The following is a 14504-nucleotide window of genomic DNA, read 5'->3' on the forward strand; positions in this document are numbered from 1 at the left end:
CATTTTTTTCTATTAGAGCATCGATGTCTGATTGAATGCCTGATCGCCCGAGATCGGGCTGGGGCGTCCTCGGGCATTCACTGCAAGCGGGCCGTGCGACCGAAATATCGGTCGTCCCAATCTCGCACCCGATTCATCCGGCGCCTGATCGGGTATCCATTGCAGCGTCGAGCCCGATCAATGAGTTTTCCTTTTTTTTAAAATTTTCTTTCTATAAACATAATTTATTTTCACTCATTTTTCACACAACTCTCATACATCTCTCAACCCTCACACAACATCTCTCCATTCCAATATCTCTCTTTCACTCACTTTTCCAAATTGTTTCCCGAGGAAGATATGAGTCGGGCTATGGAACACGCGATGTTTGCTTTCGGGAACCAGATTCTCGCAGGTATTCGTGCAATACAAGAGCAAGAGCAGGCTGAACAGCAGGTCTCGAGGCCCATCCATCCGTCGAGAGCATGACCTAGCTCAGCAACATATGTTCGAGGACTACTTCGCCGATGAGCCCTGGTGGGGACCGACGGTTTAGGATGCGGCGAAAACTATTTATCCAGATTGTTCACGCGTTGGAGGCGCGCGACAAGTACTTCCAGCTGCGGCAAGATGCGGCCCATAGAAGCGGTCTATCCCCGCTCACGAGGTGCACGATTGTGCTTCGTCAGTTGGCTTAGGGTACCACAACGGACATGTTCGACGAGTATCTTCACGTAGGGGATACAACTGGCCGGGAGTGTCTGGTAAAATTTTGTGAGAGCATGATTGACGCCTTCGGCGCCACATATTTGCGCAAGCCGAATGCCGAAGATTGTCAGTTCCTGATGAGGATGCACGATAGGGTGCACGACATTCCTGGAATGTTAGGGATCATTGATTGTATGCACTGGGAGTGGAAGAATTGTCCGGCAGCGTGGAGAAGCCAATTCACCAGTGGGTATAATAAGGCTACCCACCCGACGATGGTCCTTGAAGCATCGTTGACCACCGTCTTTTGATTTGACATGCTCACTTTGGCGCGACGGGGTCAAATAACAACATCAACGTGCTGAACACGTCGAGTCTCTTCACCGAACAATGCAATGACAATTGTCCGGTTGTCAAGTTCACTGCCAACAGACGGCAGCATCATATGGGGTACTACTTAGTTGATGGCATATACCCGAGATGACTAGTTTTCTTTAAGACAATCTCCTGCCCAACGGTTGCAAGGAGAGGCCTTTTTGCACAGCGACAAGAGTCTGCACGGAAGGACGTGGAGCGAGGATTCCAAAATTGTTAGATGCACCCACCTACATATACAAAATCATTGATCATTATTCACTCACTATTACTTTGCAACACATCAAAGAGAGAAAATCAATCCAATTACAAAATCAGAGAGAACGAAAAACACACAAGATAATGTGAAATTATAAAAATATGAACCAAATTTGTCGGAAAACAGAAATCTTACTTGTTGATGAAGGATTGGAACGAAATTCTGAAGAGTTGCAGATCGAAAAATGAGCAGAATGATCATAGAGAAGACGCTAATAAATAGAGCAGAAGAAGAGAAGAGATTTTTCGTTCTTTTGTTTTCCGTATCTTTTAAAATCCCCAAGTTTAGGAAAAAGAATAACAAGGTTTTGCTGAGGAATCAGAATCTAATATTTTGGCCCTACTTTCCCCAAATTTAGGAATTATATTACTTTCCCTATTTTTTTTATTGAACCAAACATAGATTTTTAATAATGGGGAATTAGATTACTTTCCCAAGCCATAATGCATGCCAAACAAATGGAGCCCTAAGGTATTTACCATTGTCAGGGCACCTTCAAGTAGTAGCGCCCGACATTCATGGCTGACCTTCCTGCGTACCTAAACTTTATTTTCCCGCAGCCGCGACAACATTCCAGCGTGTTATTGATGGGGTTCATTTTGCCGAAACACATAAAAGCTAAAATGAAGATATATAAACAACCTGGAATTTAGAAATTGTACAATAAATCATCCATGACATCACGTGGCTTGCCCAATTACTTGAAATAGTTCACACTTTTGTTTGAGGACATAACAAAAAACACAAGCTTGGAAATAAAACATGACATTTAGATAAAAGTTATTACACATGTTTATTACAATGCTATTGTGTAACTGCATCCACTCCGCTATTGTTCTCCTCTTCTTGGTTCGTGCTCGATGCAGTGCCGTCTAGTTCAAGTTCCATCGGAGCGATCTCTATCTTGCGGCGGATGAAATTGTGTAGTAGGAAGCAGGCCATGATCAACCGAATTTGAGTCTGAATTGGATAAAACTAGGTGCTTCGGAGTATTCCCCACCACATTTTCAAGACTGCAAAGCCCGTTTTATGATACTCCTTACCTTTGTATGGCGCATGTTGAATATTTCCTTTAGATTTTGTGGTGGTGTCTCTGTACCTGGACCGAACTCTTTCAGATGATATCGAACTCCTTGTAGGGAACTAGAAACTCGTTGCTATTAGCATATGCATTATAACATAGATAATAACAACCTAGATAGAAAATGTGAAAATATAGTCAGTGGCACTTAAAAAACATGTGCAGTTTTCAAAGCATGGGAATAAACTGTGTAGATTAAGTATGGTGCACATATGGTGTACCCAGGGGTAATTTCAACCCATTGCTCCACGCTAATGCATCTCTGAGAACATGGGAGTCGCCGGCAGACCCTTCCCGGGCAGAGAGCTAGTAAATGAACTTCTGTCCTTTACGGGTTCTACACCTAGGTTTGTCTTTGTTGCTTACTAATACATTGATGTGGGTATCGTCAAGAGCACCTAGATATCCGTATCAAAAAAATAATACAGCTTAGGAAGTGTTATTGCAAAACATAAAGTGACGAATGCATTCAATTTAAAAAATAGAACAGATGCCAAAAACTATGAAGAGAGGTAACTATTTTACCTTAAACCATTTCCAGCGGTGGTCCGTGCAATCATCGGGGATCGGTATGGGCTTCGATGGGAGGAGAGAGTGTAAACTAAGTACAACACATAAAACCTTATGCACATAATAAGGAACTGTTCCACCCGACACCAGAAATAAAACCGCGAAATGTGGTTTTGTTTATGGTGCGCTAGGATGGACATAAATATAGCCACTTGTTCTTCCATCCCTATGCATTTTCCCATTGTCAGTCCCCCTAGCTCACTGAATATATGACATAATCTACTGAACGAGTTAAGGTCCATATGCAGATTGGAGACTCAATCAGCATTCGACACATTTGGTAGGCGATTCAAGCACTAGAACTATATTGGGATCTTGTGCGGGATGCTGAACCAATGCATGCTCGATAATCCTCCATTTTTCCGTGTAGAATGCACACACTTATATTGATGTATAAGAGTCATCGTCTTACTCGATATAGCAACAAAATATCCTCAAACATCATGTATAATAGCAGCATAATTCGTGGAACGCGTTGGTATCATTAATTTATCTTTGGTTAAGTAACAACTCTACCGAGCAGGGTATAATCACTTCAACACACAATTTAACAAGCCTGAGAATTTACAAACAAGTGAGCAACGCAAGGAGAGGTACAAATAGACAACCACACAAGCAAGGTAAGGAGAGGTACAAATAGACAACCACACAAGCAAGGTAGCAACCTTAACTCATACTGTTTGGAACTATTACTTCATCATTAATTTGGGTTGTGGTTGTGGATTGCTAGTTAATGGCGCAAGGATAATCGGTAGTACAGATACTATAGCCAAAGTGCTTAACAATGTATAACCTATATCTACAAAGCAATAGTTGTAACACGACTTAGCATCCATGCCGAAAAATTAACCTTCACAGAAAATAGTTGCAAGTAGACACACAATGTAACCCCCCCTACAACTTTGCACATGGCATAGAAAGAAGTCAGGTAATGATTTATAACTGGGATTAAGTCACTCAAAGCTAGCGTTAGGCGGTCGGTGATTGATACACTCGGATTTTGCACTATTTTAGGGCCCTTATTTGGTCTGTTTTTAGTGTCTAAATCGCAATTCATGTCCATCTTTCACATATTTTTATCTATTTTGGTATTTTGACATGTTTTGTGAGAACTGTGCATATTTGAGCCAAAAAGATAGGAAAAAGTCGAAGATGGAATTCTGGCGCGTTTAAGACGCCCAGCAGCCCGCTGTGTGTGTCGCAGCGACCGCTATGCTTGAAGCGGCCCACTCCGGAAAAGTTGTGCTGAAAAGTCTGAAGACGCCCAGCGACCGCTGGGACGTGTGCAGCGACCGCTCGAGAGAATCCCGTAGCCATTGGACTAATTTGCAGACGACCGCTACCCAAATCCGCAGAGGCTTAGGACAACGCACAGCGACCGCTGGCCAAGGCGCAACAGTCCGCTGCGAAAAGGCGGTGCACGGATTTAATTAGATTTTCTCCAAATTTTACCAAGATTAGCCAATCTTTTCCTTCCATCAATACGATTCGACTTACTCCCTATATATACCCCCTTAAACCTCTTCATTTATACATAATTTTTTACACTCTTTGCACCCCAGGGAAAGCCGAAGGGGAAAAAGAAGAAGGGTCCGTCACAAGATGACCCTGAAGTCTACGTGATCAAAACCGTGACGGGAAAGTACAAATGGTGGAGAAAGATGGGCACGAAATTGATCCAATTCGCGGTTTTTAGTACAAGGGTCATCGACCCACCTAGCTAGTTGGGTAATTTCAAGTTGAGCCAACGACTTCAAAACAAAGGCGCTTGTTGGGAGGCAACCCAATATTTTACTTTCTTTTATTTTCTCTTGATTTTCGTAATTCCTTTTTTTTAAAAATAAAATAAAATTCTAAACGGCAAACGCTGCATAATCCACAGCGGTCGCTGCCAGTTTGACACGTGTGCAGGAATAGGGCCAGGCCCTAGGGAGGGCCATAGCGGTCGCTGCGTGGGCCTGCAGCAGTCGCTGCGCGAGGGGCAGTGACGCGAAGACTGCTATAAGAGTTAGTTTTTCTTTCTCTTTTCTTCATCTTTTCTCTCCAATCTCTCTTGCACACGACCCCCACTCAAAATATTCAACAAATTCACACACCCTTGATGCACTTTTTATTAGCACTAAAAATACCTGCAAGTATACATGGTAGATCTAGTATAGCTAAAGGTCAGTACCGGGTTGTCGAACACGGGGAATAAGATCACCAATTGGCTATCTTCTACTAAGCTTCTTTTACTATTTGGAGAACCAGAGAATTTTGCGAAATCAATTAAACTAAAAACAGAAAGCGGATGGATGCAGCACAAACTAGAGATCGAATAGATGAGATAAGAGAATTCCAGGGATGTGCGTTCACAACTATGATTATACATATTTCTTCTACATTACCCTAGCACAGTCTATACTTCGATAGGACGAGTCACATAAGTTATGCTCATGCGGTACAAGCGTAGATTACTAACATTAGGGTTTTCAATCCTAGATTCTAAACTCCTAGAAGCTCCTAAGACCCTTGAAAAGTCCTCACTCTCTCAATTAACAGTGCCGTTTTAAAGGAAGCTAATTGTAGTGTCTATTAAGTGGATCTAACTCGCCAACCTCCTCTCATGATTATGTAGCAAGTTATAGCGGATCAACATCGAATGTGTCACTCAAACATACAGTATTACAGAACAAATAAGGAAGAAACGAAGTATAAACAAAACGGATATTAAATAGAAAACGGAATTGTATAAACCAAGAGTATGTTACTAACACATCCCTAGAATCCTATGAATTTAGTTACACATGACATAATAATCTAAAAACATAGTTTGAAGGGAAAACAATGTAAACATAAGAACTAAAGTGATAAAACCCAAAGGTAGAATCCTGTAGCCTTGATCTTCACTTGACTTCGTCTTCAACCTCTTGCACAGTGATGAATTCTCAAATATTTTCGCTCTAGAATTGTGAAGCAAAGAGTGTAAGTAGTTGTTGTTGAATGAAGAGGTTTAAGGGAGTATATATAGGGAGTAAGTCGAATCCTATGGAGGATAGGAAAAGATTGGCTACTCTTGGTAAAATCAGGAGAAAATCTGATTAAATTCGTGCACCGCCTTCTCGCAGTGGACTGCTCCGCCTTAGCCGGAGGTCGCTGTGGATTGTCCGAAGCCTCTGTGGATTTGGGTAGTGGTCGCTGCACATCCTGCAGCGGTCGCTGCACATGCCCCAGCGGTCGCTGGGCGTCTTCAGACTTTTTAGTACAACTCTTCTGGAGCGGACCGCTTCAGGCATAGCGGCCGCTGTGGGCCAGCGGTCGCTGTGACACACGCACTGGGCCGCTGGGCGTCTTGAACGCTCCAGAATTCCATCTTCGACTTTTTCCTATCTTTTTGACTCAAATATGCACAATTCTCACAAAACATGTCAAAATACCATAATAGATAAAATATACGAAATATAGACATGAATCATGGTTTAGACACTAAGAACATACCAAATAAGGGTCCTAAAATAGTGCAAAATCCGAGCATATCAACTCCCCCAAAGCACTCACATGTGGCAAACTTCCAAAGATGGGAAGTGTTCTTTCTCTCACTCTCAAAGTGTATATAGGTCAAGTGTATATCACTCACATCATGCATCACACAGAGTTTACCATAGGCTTGCTCAAAGTCTAATCCCTCTTCTACTAGATGTGATTAAGCATCAAAAGTCCGAAAGGTCTTTCTTTTTTGTTGTAATGTAGGCTCTTTGGTAGGTGAGGAATATTTGGCTAAAAAGTGACTAAACATAAAAATATCACAAGTAGAGTTAAATTGACTCCACTTTTCTAAAACCTAAGACACTTTTATCTCATTATTTTTCTCCTTCACTCACTTTCCAAACTTTTGATTTATTTTTCTTTTCTTTTCACAACCTTTCACAACTTTTTTTTCCTTTTTTTTTTTCGTACTCATCCTTTCTAGATGAAGCACATATTTATTTGAATTTTTTCACTATTTCACAACTTGTACTTTTTTCTACATTTAAGCACATTACTTTTCTCAACTTTTCTCCTTATTTCTCCAATTCCTTTACAAAAGATATAGAAACTATACTAACCCAAGGAATTGTCCCCATTTAATTTGGCTTCCAAAGAATAGGCTTAAAGGCTCAAAATTGGCTCCAAAGGGAAAAATTGTGAAAATTTTGAGAGGGTCGAAATTTTTGGGTAAAAAGTAGGCTAGAAAAAACGGCCACACATCCTCCTAAATCAACTTAAACACTATGTAAACTTAGGCAAGACTAGGAGCAAGTTCTAGAAACATATACATGAATGCAGATAAATCACACAAGAAAGAATATAAAGCTCAAATCTCACAAGGTTAAAAGCATGATTCAAGGTGAACAAGCAATTCACTAATTATGCACCTTTTCACCAAACCATCAAATCAAAACGTTAAGCCACACTTAAACATAGATGGAATGTAATATCATTGGCAACTCGATCTAAAGTGTGTCCCCTAAGCATGCGTGCTCCTAAGTTCTTCATGTTAAGTTCACGACATTTTCAAGGTTTTCACAAGGATTCATCTTTGGGTTTTCTTTCAAAATAAAGCAAAAACAAAACAAAAACCTAAGCAAAAGCAAAACAAAAACCCTAAAACTCACGGTCCACCACTTCATCCCCCCAAAATTATTTACAACAAAGGTGTAAAATAAGTTTGTAGAGTCGGTAGGGACGTGAGTAAACTAGAAAGCAATAAAGATTCCTTGAAATTCTCCCGTGGGATCCGGACGTGGCGAAAATTCGAAAAGATCAAAAAACGCGCTGGAAAATGGAAATGGGCAGCGGTCACTGGGGCCCTCCAGCGGTCGCTGTGGATGAGTCAGATTGGTCCAGCGAATGGCCAGCGGGCCACTGCAGGCTACGCAGCGGTCGCTGGCGGGAGTCCAGAAACCTGCGAAAAATATTCAAGGCGTAAAAACGAAAATTCAAGATAAAATAACCAAAATTTTAGTCAAACATTGTCAAAAACATTCAAAACAAATTGTCTTAAAAGAAAAAGTAATGATACAAGTGCTCATTTAAAATCATGAGCTTGACTTCATCATTCTTGGGGAGGAGGGAAACGAGCACTAAGGTCCTCGAAGGCGCCGATGAGGTAGGTGATGTCCCCCCTCATGGTTTGACGCTCCTCTTGAGCCTCCGTGGCTATTTGGCGAAGCTCGGCAAGTTGTTGTCGTTGATGAACATCCTCGAGCCTTTGAGCCTCCCAAAAGTTCATCTCGGCCGCCCGCCAATCGCCTTGGGCCTACCAACCTTGTTGGTTGAAGTTGTTCACCTGCTGCTGCTCTGCCCAACGATTGTCCCAAGTGTTGGACATGTTTTTCAGATAGGATAACACCTCTCCTATTTGGGCGGAAGTACTGGCTTGAAACTCCTCTTGTGGATCTGGTCGGCCTCGACGGCGGTTCCTCCTATTGCGGCGGCGGTGGCCTTCTACTTCGTCCTCCTTGTCCTCATGTTGAGGCGGCGGCGGTGGTGGTACCCCACTTCCTTAATCATACGAATGCTCTCCACCCTCCATATATTCATCAATGGCGGCGTAGGTGGAATCAACTTCCGGCTCGAAGTTGGGGACGCGCAGCGGAATGTTCCGCCTCCTAAACTCCCTTTCGATGGGGTTAGCTTCTATTGCACTCCGGTGGGCCGCGGTGTCAAGCCTCCAATTGGACTTGTTGTCCCACGTATCAACCTTAGTCAATTGTGGAATGGAACAGGAAAATGATCATGTGCCGACTGTAGGAAGAATGCTTGGCCACTCGAGTCGGTCTTCAAAAGTCCCACCGCGAACAAAACCTCATAGGTGATGAACATCTCACCCATATCCGGATTGAAGTCCACCGTCGGGATGCCAACATACTCGGCAATTGCCGTGATCAACCCACCGCAACAAATAGGGCTCTCGTCCTTCTTGGAGATGCGGTCGACGTAGATGGTGAAGAGGATCCCAAAGTTGATCCCCTTCTTGTTGAGCAAGCTCCAAATCACGTCCATCTCGGTTTGGGAGACACTCCCACCGTCAATCCGGGCAAACATTAACTGCGTCATCACCCGGTGGAGGTATCTAAGGATGGGGTTGCGGATGGAGGAAGACTTTGCATAGGCCGTCACGAAGTTCTCCCCTTCGATGGTCATCGCTCTCCACATGTCGGAGTAGTCATACTCCACCTCCTCGCCGGGGTTGGGTTGTAGCACTGGAACACCTCGCACAAATCCGCCATCGTGAATGTGTGGGTTGTGTTTGCCGAGGCGGAAGTCAATGGAATCGGGGATGCGGGTGTGGCGGTCCTTGTTGACCTTAAGCGTACTTAAAAACTCAAGAGTGAGTCTCCGGTATGATGGACACCTCCCACGAAACATATGGCCGAAGCCATTCCCCTCACTGACGTCGCACAATGCCCAAAAGTCTTCAATAATCCCCAAAGTTGCGAGGGGAAGATAATGTGGGTACCTCGAAGGCGTAGTCTCTCTAGCCAAGACTTTCTTCCACATCGTCTTATGTGCTTCCAACGGAAGGCTAATCCCATAGCTCTTCGCGTTCTCGGGCTTGCCTCTTGTTGTCATCTTCCTATATAAAAAAAAACCAAGCTCAATAAAAAGAGCACCAAACAAGTGACAATCACGGGTTTCCCCCCAAACTTGCTATCAACCAAATAATAATCCAAAAAGAAATCATGTTGTGCAAGCTTCTACCTAGCATGTGTTCTAGAGTGATTCATGAAGACTTGTATAACAAAATCAACACAAAAGAACACTTATAATCCATCCCCCGACGTGAATTAATCCCTCATGCAGAGACGCATCATTATAAACAACGAAACCAACAATCCCTATTATCTACTCATGTAATGCAAATCATGGAAATAATAATAGCCTCACAATGTTATGAACATGATTGCAAAGTATAACAACAAAGATCAAGGAGGGATTTCACTATAAAAAAAAAAACACAATTCATCACCCAATTTACAAATATAACCAATGAAATCATGAAATAACAACATCAAACTCATCCCTCATGCTAAAACAAACTTTCCAACCGAACAAATCATCAAATAATGCAAAATCCTTGGAAGAATTCAAGCAAAAACTCAGAAATTTAAGTTAGGATTCATACCTTGGTTTGGAGCGGTTTGAACGATGAAAACTTGAAGATTGAGATGCAATGGATGAATTTGAGTGTGGATGTGTGGAATTGTTAAAGAATTTCTAGTGGGGGTTGTGTGCAAGAGAGAATGGAGAGAAAAGATAAAGAAAAGAGAAAGAAAGACCAACTCTTATGGCAGTTTCGCGTCACTGCCTCTCGCTCAGCGACTGCTGCATAACGCGCAGCGACCGCTGCAGATTCTCGCTTGACGGCGGTCTCCTTCGAGACGCTGCGGCCCGCCCTAGGGCCCGGCCCTGTTCCTGCACATGTGTCAAACTGGCAGCGACCGCTGTGGATTACGCAACAATCACCAATTTTTTTTTCGAAAATAAAGGAAAATTAAAGGAAATAAAGAGAAAATACGTTGGGTTTCCTCCCAACACGCGCCTTTGTTTTAGAGTCGTTGGCTCGACTTGAAGTTACCCAACTAGCTTGGCGGATCAACGACCTTTGTGCTAAAAACCGCGAATTGGATCAATTTCGTTCCCATCTTTGTCCACCATTTGTATTTTCCGCGGTTTTGATCACGTAGAATTCGGGGTCATCATGTGACGGACCCTTCTTCTTCTTCTTCTTCTTCTTCTTCTTCTTCTTCTTCTTCTTCTTCTTCTTCCACTTCGGTTTTTCCTGTGGTGTAACTTTAGGGGGGTTAGGCTTGCCCTTTTTCGGGGCTGGAGGTACTATATTAATGACAAAGATAGAAGGGTTAGAGCAATCCTCCCCTTCTTTTGGCCCTTTAGGCATAGTGGTATCTGTCATCATCACGACCCTGCACTCGTACTCCATCTTGGCCCTTTGTGCCTCCTCGTACTTGAACATCTCACTCTCGATTTTGTAGGTAGACTTGCTAGCATTGTCGCTAAGCGTGATTTCCCCCTACCTACATCAATAAGTGCTTTGCTCGTGGCGAGAAAATCTCGTTCGAGGATTAGTGGCACATGTTTATCAACCTTCATATCAAGTACAATGTAATCAGCGGGAAAAATGAAATCATCTACTTTTACCAATACGTCCTCAATCATGCCCACTACCTTAATTGCGGAGTTATCGGCCAACCTAATTGTGCAGTCTGCCATCATAAGTGGCCCGATGTTGAGCTTCTCGTAGTACTTTAGTGGCATGATGTTGATACTAGCTCCAAGATCACAGAGTGCCTTGTCCACTTTTTCTTGGCCAATCGAACACCTGATGATGAACTGGTCGGGATCCCTCTGTTTCACCGCTTTCTCCCGTCGAATTATTTCACTGCAATGAAGAGGTAACTTGAGATTGGCCTTCGTAGGCTTCTTCTTTCGCATCACGGCCTCCCTAAGTAGTTTTGTATACCTAGGTATCTCCTGCAATGATTCAATGAGAGGTATGTTAATGTAAACTTTGCAGAACATGTTTAGGAAGTGCTTAAATTGCTCCTCAAGCTTAAACTTCCTCTTTGGCTGAAACGGAAGCACAATTCCATTATGACGCACGAGAGCATCCTTGGGCGTACGTGCCTCTGCCGGCTCCGCAGCAGCCCGCTGGGCGTCGGGCAGACTCCGGTTTGTGCCTCAGAGCCGCTTTCTGCCCCTGTTTTCTGCTTTGTGACCCACTTTTTGTTGATGTCTGCTACCCGCGCTGCTGCCTTCCCATCCTCCTCAATCTTTTGTTGGACTTGATCCATCTGCGTCTTGATAGAGGTGACGGCAGTTGTAAGCGTGGTAATGCCAGCCTCGAGGTTGGTCAACCTTGCCTCCACAACTCCGATCTTGGCGTCGTTGGTCTTTTTATCTTGCACTAGCACTTCAAGAATTTTCATGATCCCTGCCTCATACTTTTCCTCCTTCTTCGTGGGCTCGGCAACTCCACCTTTTCCCACATTAAATCCTGCAGGGGGCTGCAAGAAATTATTGTTAGAGTACGAAAGGTTGGGATGAGGACGATTCCCATTATAATTGTTGTAATTACCGCCCCCTGGTTAGGGCGATACTTGTTGTTATTGAATGAACGGTTGGGACAACCGCCTCCTTGCTGCACGTAGTTGACATCCTCAACGGGAGCAGCTTCAGCGTTGGGTTTAGTGATTGCGATTATGGAAGTCGGTGGAACCGGATCTTCTTCCTCAATGTATACATTTGATTTACCCTCACCCTCAGCTCTGCCACTTCTTTCGCAAGGGAGTTTTCCTCGTCTGTCTCTACTGCTGCAACTCTCCTTGACTAATGCCTCTCCTTCGACCACCCGTGGTTGTTGGTGGCAAATTCCTCTATTACTGCCACAGCATCTGCCCCGCTTTTCCTTTGGAATCCTCCGTTGGCCCCTGAATCTAACATGGCACAAATTTGCTCGTTAAAGCCATTATATAATATGCCTACCTGGTGATCCACGGTAAAACCATGATTAGGGCATTTGCGGAGGAGCCCCTTGAAATGAGCTACAGCCTCAAAAAGAGGCTCGTCTGGGCGCTGAATGAACTGGAAGATCTCGCTCTTCAGCTTTAATATGGTGCTCGATGGGTAGTACTTGTCGAGGAAAGTCGCCACTATGTCTTTCCACGTGGATACTTGCTCTGTAGGTAGACACTCAAATCATTCCTTAGCAGAATCTATAAGGGAAAAAGGAAAGAGGCGTACCCTAATGGCATCGTCGTCGACACCATTTAATTTGAGCGTATTGGCAATGTCCACGAATCTCGATAGGTGGCGGTTTGCATCTTTCGTGGCCCTTCGTGAAAAAGGATGCTGCTCAACCCTTTGAATGAGGGGTATGCGCCGCTCAAAGTTGTTAGCATCGACCCGAGGACCCTTGGAAAACGTAAGGACGTTCCCATGGTTGAACATGTGCATAACAAGGAGTATCTCCTTGTTTTTCTCCTCCTGTGCCTCTCGAGCGAGCTTTTCGTCCAACAGAAGTTTGACTTGGATTTGCAACCTCTCCAACTCGGTCATGTTGTCTTTCTCTGCCATTGCTAGCCGTTCCCTTCTTATTAACCTACATGTTCTTTCAAGTTCGTGATCGATCGGCTCTAAGATGTCCTTCCCATAGCGCGTTCGCAAAAACAACCTGAAAGAGAGAAAATAAAAGAAAATAAAATTAAAAGTAAAAATCAAAATTTGAAAGCAAGAAAATCCAAAGTAGTAAAATCATCCTTTGGAAGATATCAATCACATAGTGATATTATTCCCCGGCAACGGCGCCAAAAACTTGATGCACTTTTTATTTGTACTAAAAATACCTGCAAGTATACAGAGTAGATCTAGTATAGCTAAAGGTCAGTACCAGGTTGTCGAACACGGGAAATAAGATCACAAATTGGCTATCTTCTACTAAGCTTCTTTTACTATTTGGAGAACCAGAGAATTTTGCGAAATCAATTAAACTAAAAACAGAAAGCGGATGGATGCAGCACAAACTAGAGATCGAATAGATGAGATAAGAGAATTCCAGGGATGTGCGTTCACAACTATGATTATACATATTTCTTCTACAATACCCTAGCACAGTCTATACTTTGATAGGACGAGTCACATAAGTTATGCTCATGCGGTACAAGCATAGATTACTAACATTAGGGTTTTCAATCCTAGATTCTAAACTCCGAGAAGCTCCTAAGACCCTTGAAAAGTCCTTACTCTCAATTAACAGTGCCGTTTTAAGGGAAGCTAATTGTAGTGTCTATTAAGTGGATCTAACTCGCCAACCTCCTCTCATGATTATGTAGCAAGTTATAGCGGATCAACATCGAATGTGTCACTCAAACATGCAGTATTACGGAACAACTTAAGGAAGAAACGAAGTATAAACAAAACGGATATTAAATAGAAAACGGAATTGTATAAACCAAGAGTATGTTACTAACACATCCCTAGAATCCTATGAATTTAGTTACACATGACATAATAATCTAAAAACATAGTTTGAAGGGAAAACAATGTAAACATAAGAACTAAAGTGATAAAACCCAAAGGTAGAATCCTGTAGCCTTGATCTTCACTTGACTTCGTCTTCAACCTCTTGCACAGTGATGAATTCTCAAATATTTTCGCTCTAGAATTGTGAAGCAAAGAGTGTAAGTAGTTGTTGTTGAATGAAGAGGTTTAAGGGAGTATATATAGGGAGTAAGTCGAATCCTATGGAGGATAGGAAAAGATTGGCTACTCTTGGTAAAATCAGGAGAAAATCTGATTAAATTCGTGCACCGCCTTCTCGCAGCGGACTGCTCCGCCTTAGCCGGAGGTCGCTGTGGATTGTCCGAAGCCTCTGTGGATTTGGGTAGTGGTCGCTGCACATCCTGCAGCGGTCGCTGCACATGCCCCAGCGGTCACTGGGCGTCTTCAGACTTTTTAGTACAACTCTTCTGGGGCGGACCGCTTCAAGCATAG

The sequence above is a fragment of the Salvia hispanica genome, chromosome 1 (genome assembly GCF_023119035.1).
Source record: "Salvia hispanica cultivar TCC Black 2014 chromosome 1, UniMelb_Shisp_WGS_1.0, whole genome shotgun sequence".
NCBI classification, from domain to species: Eukaryota; Viridiplantae; Streptophyta; class Magnoliopsida; order Lamiales; family Lamiaceae; genus Salvia; species Salvia hispanica.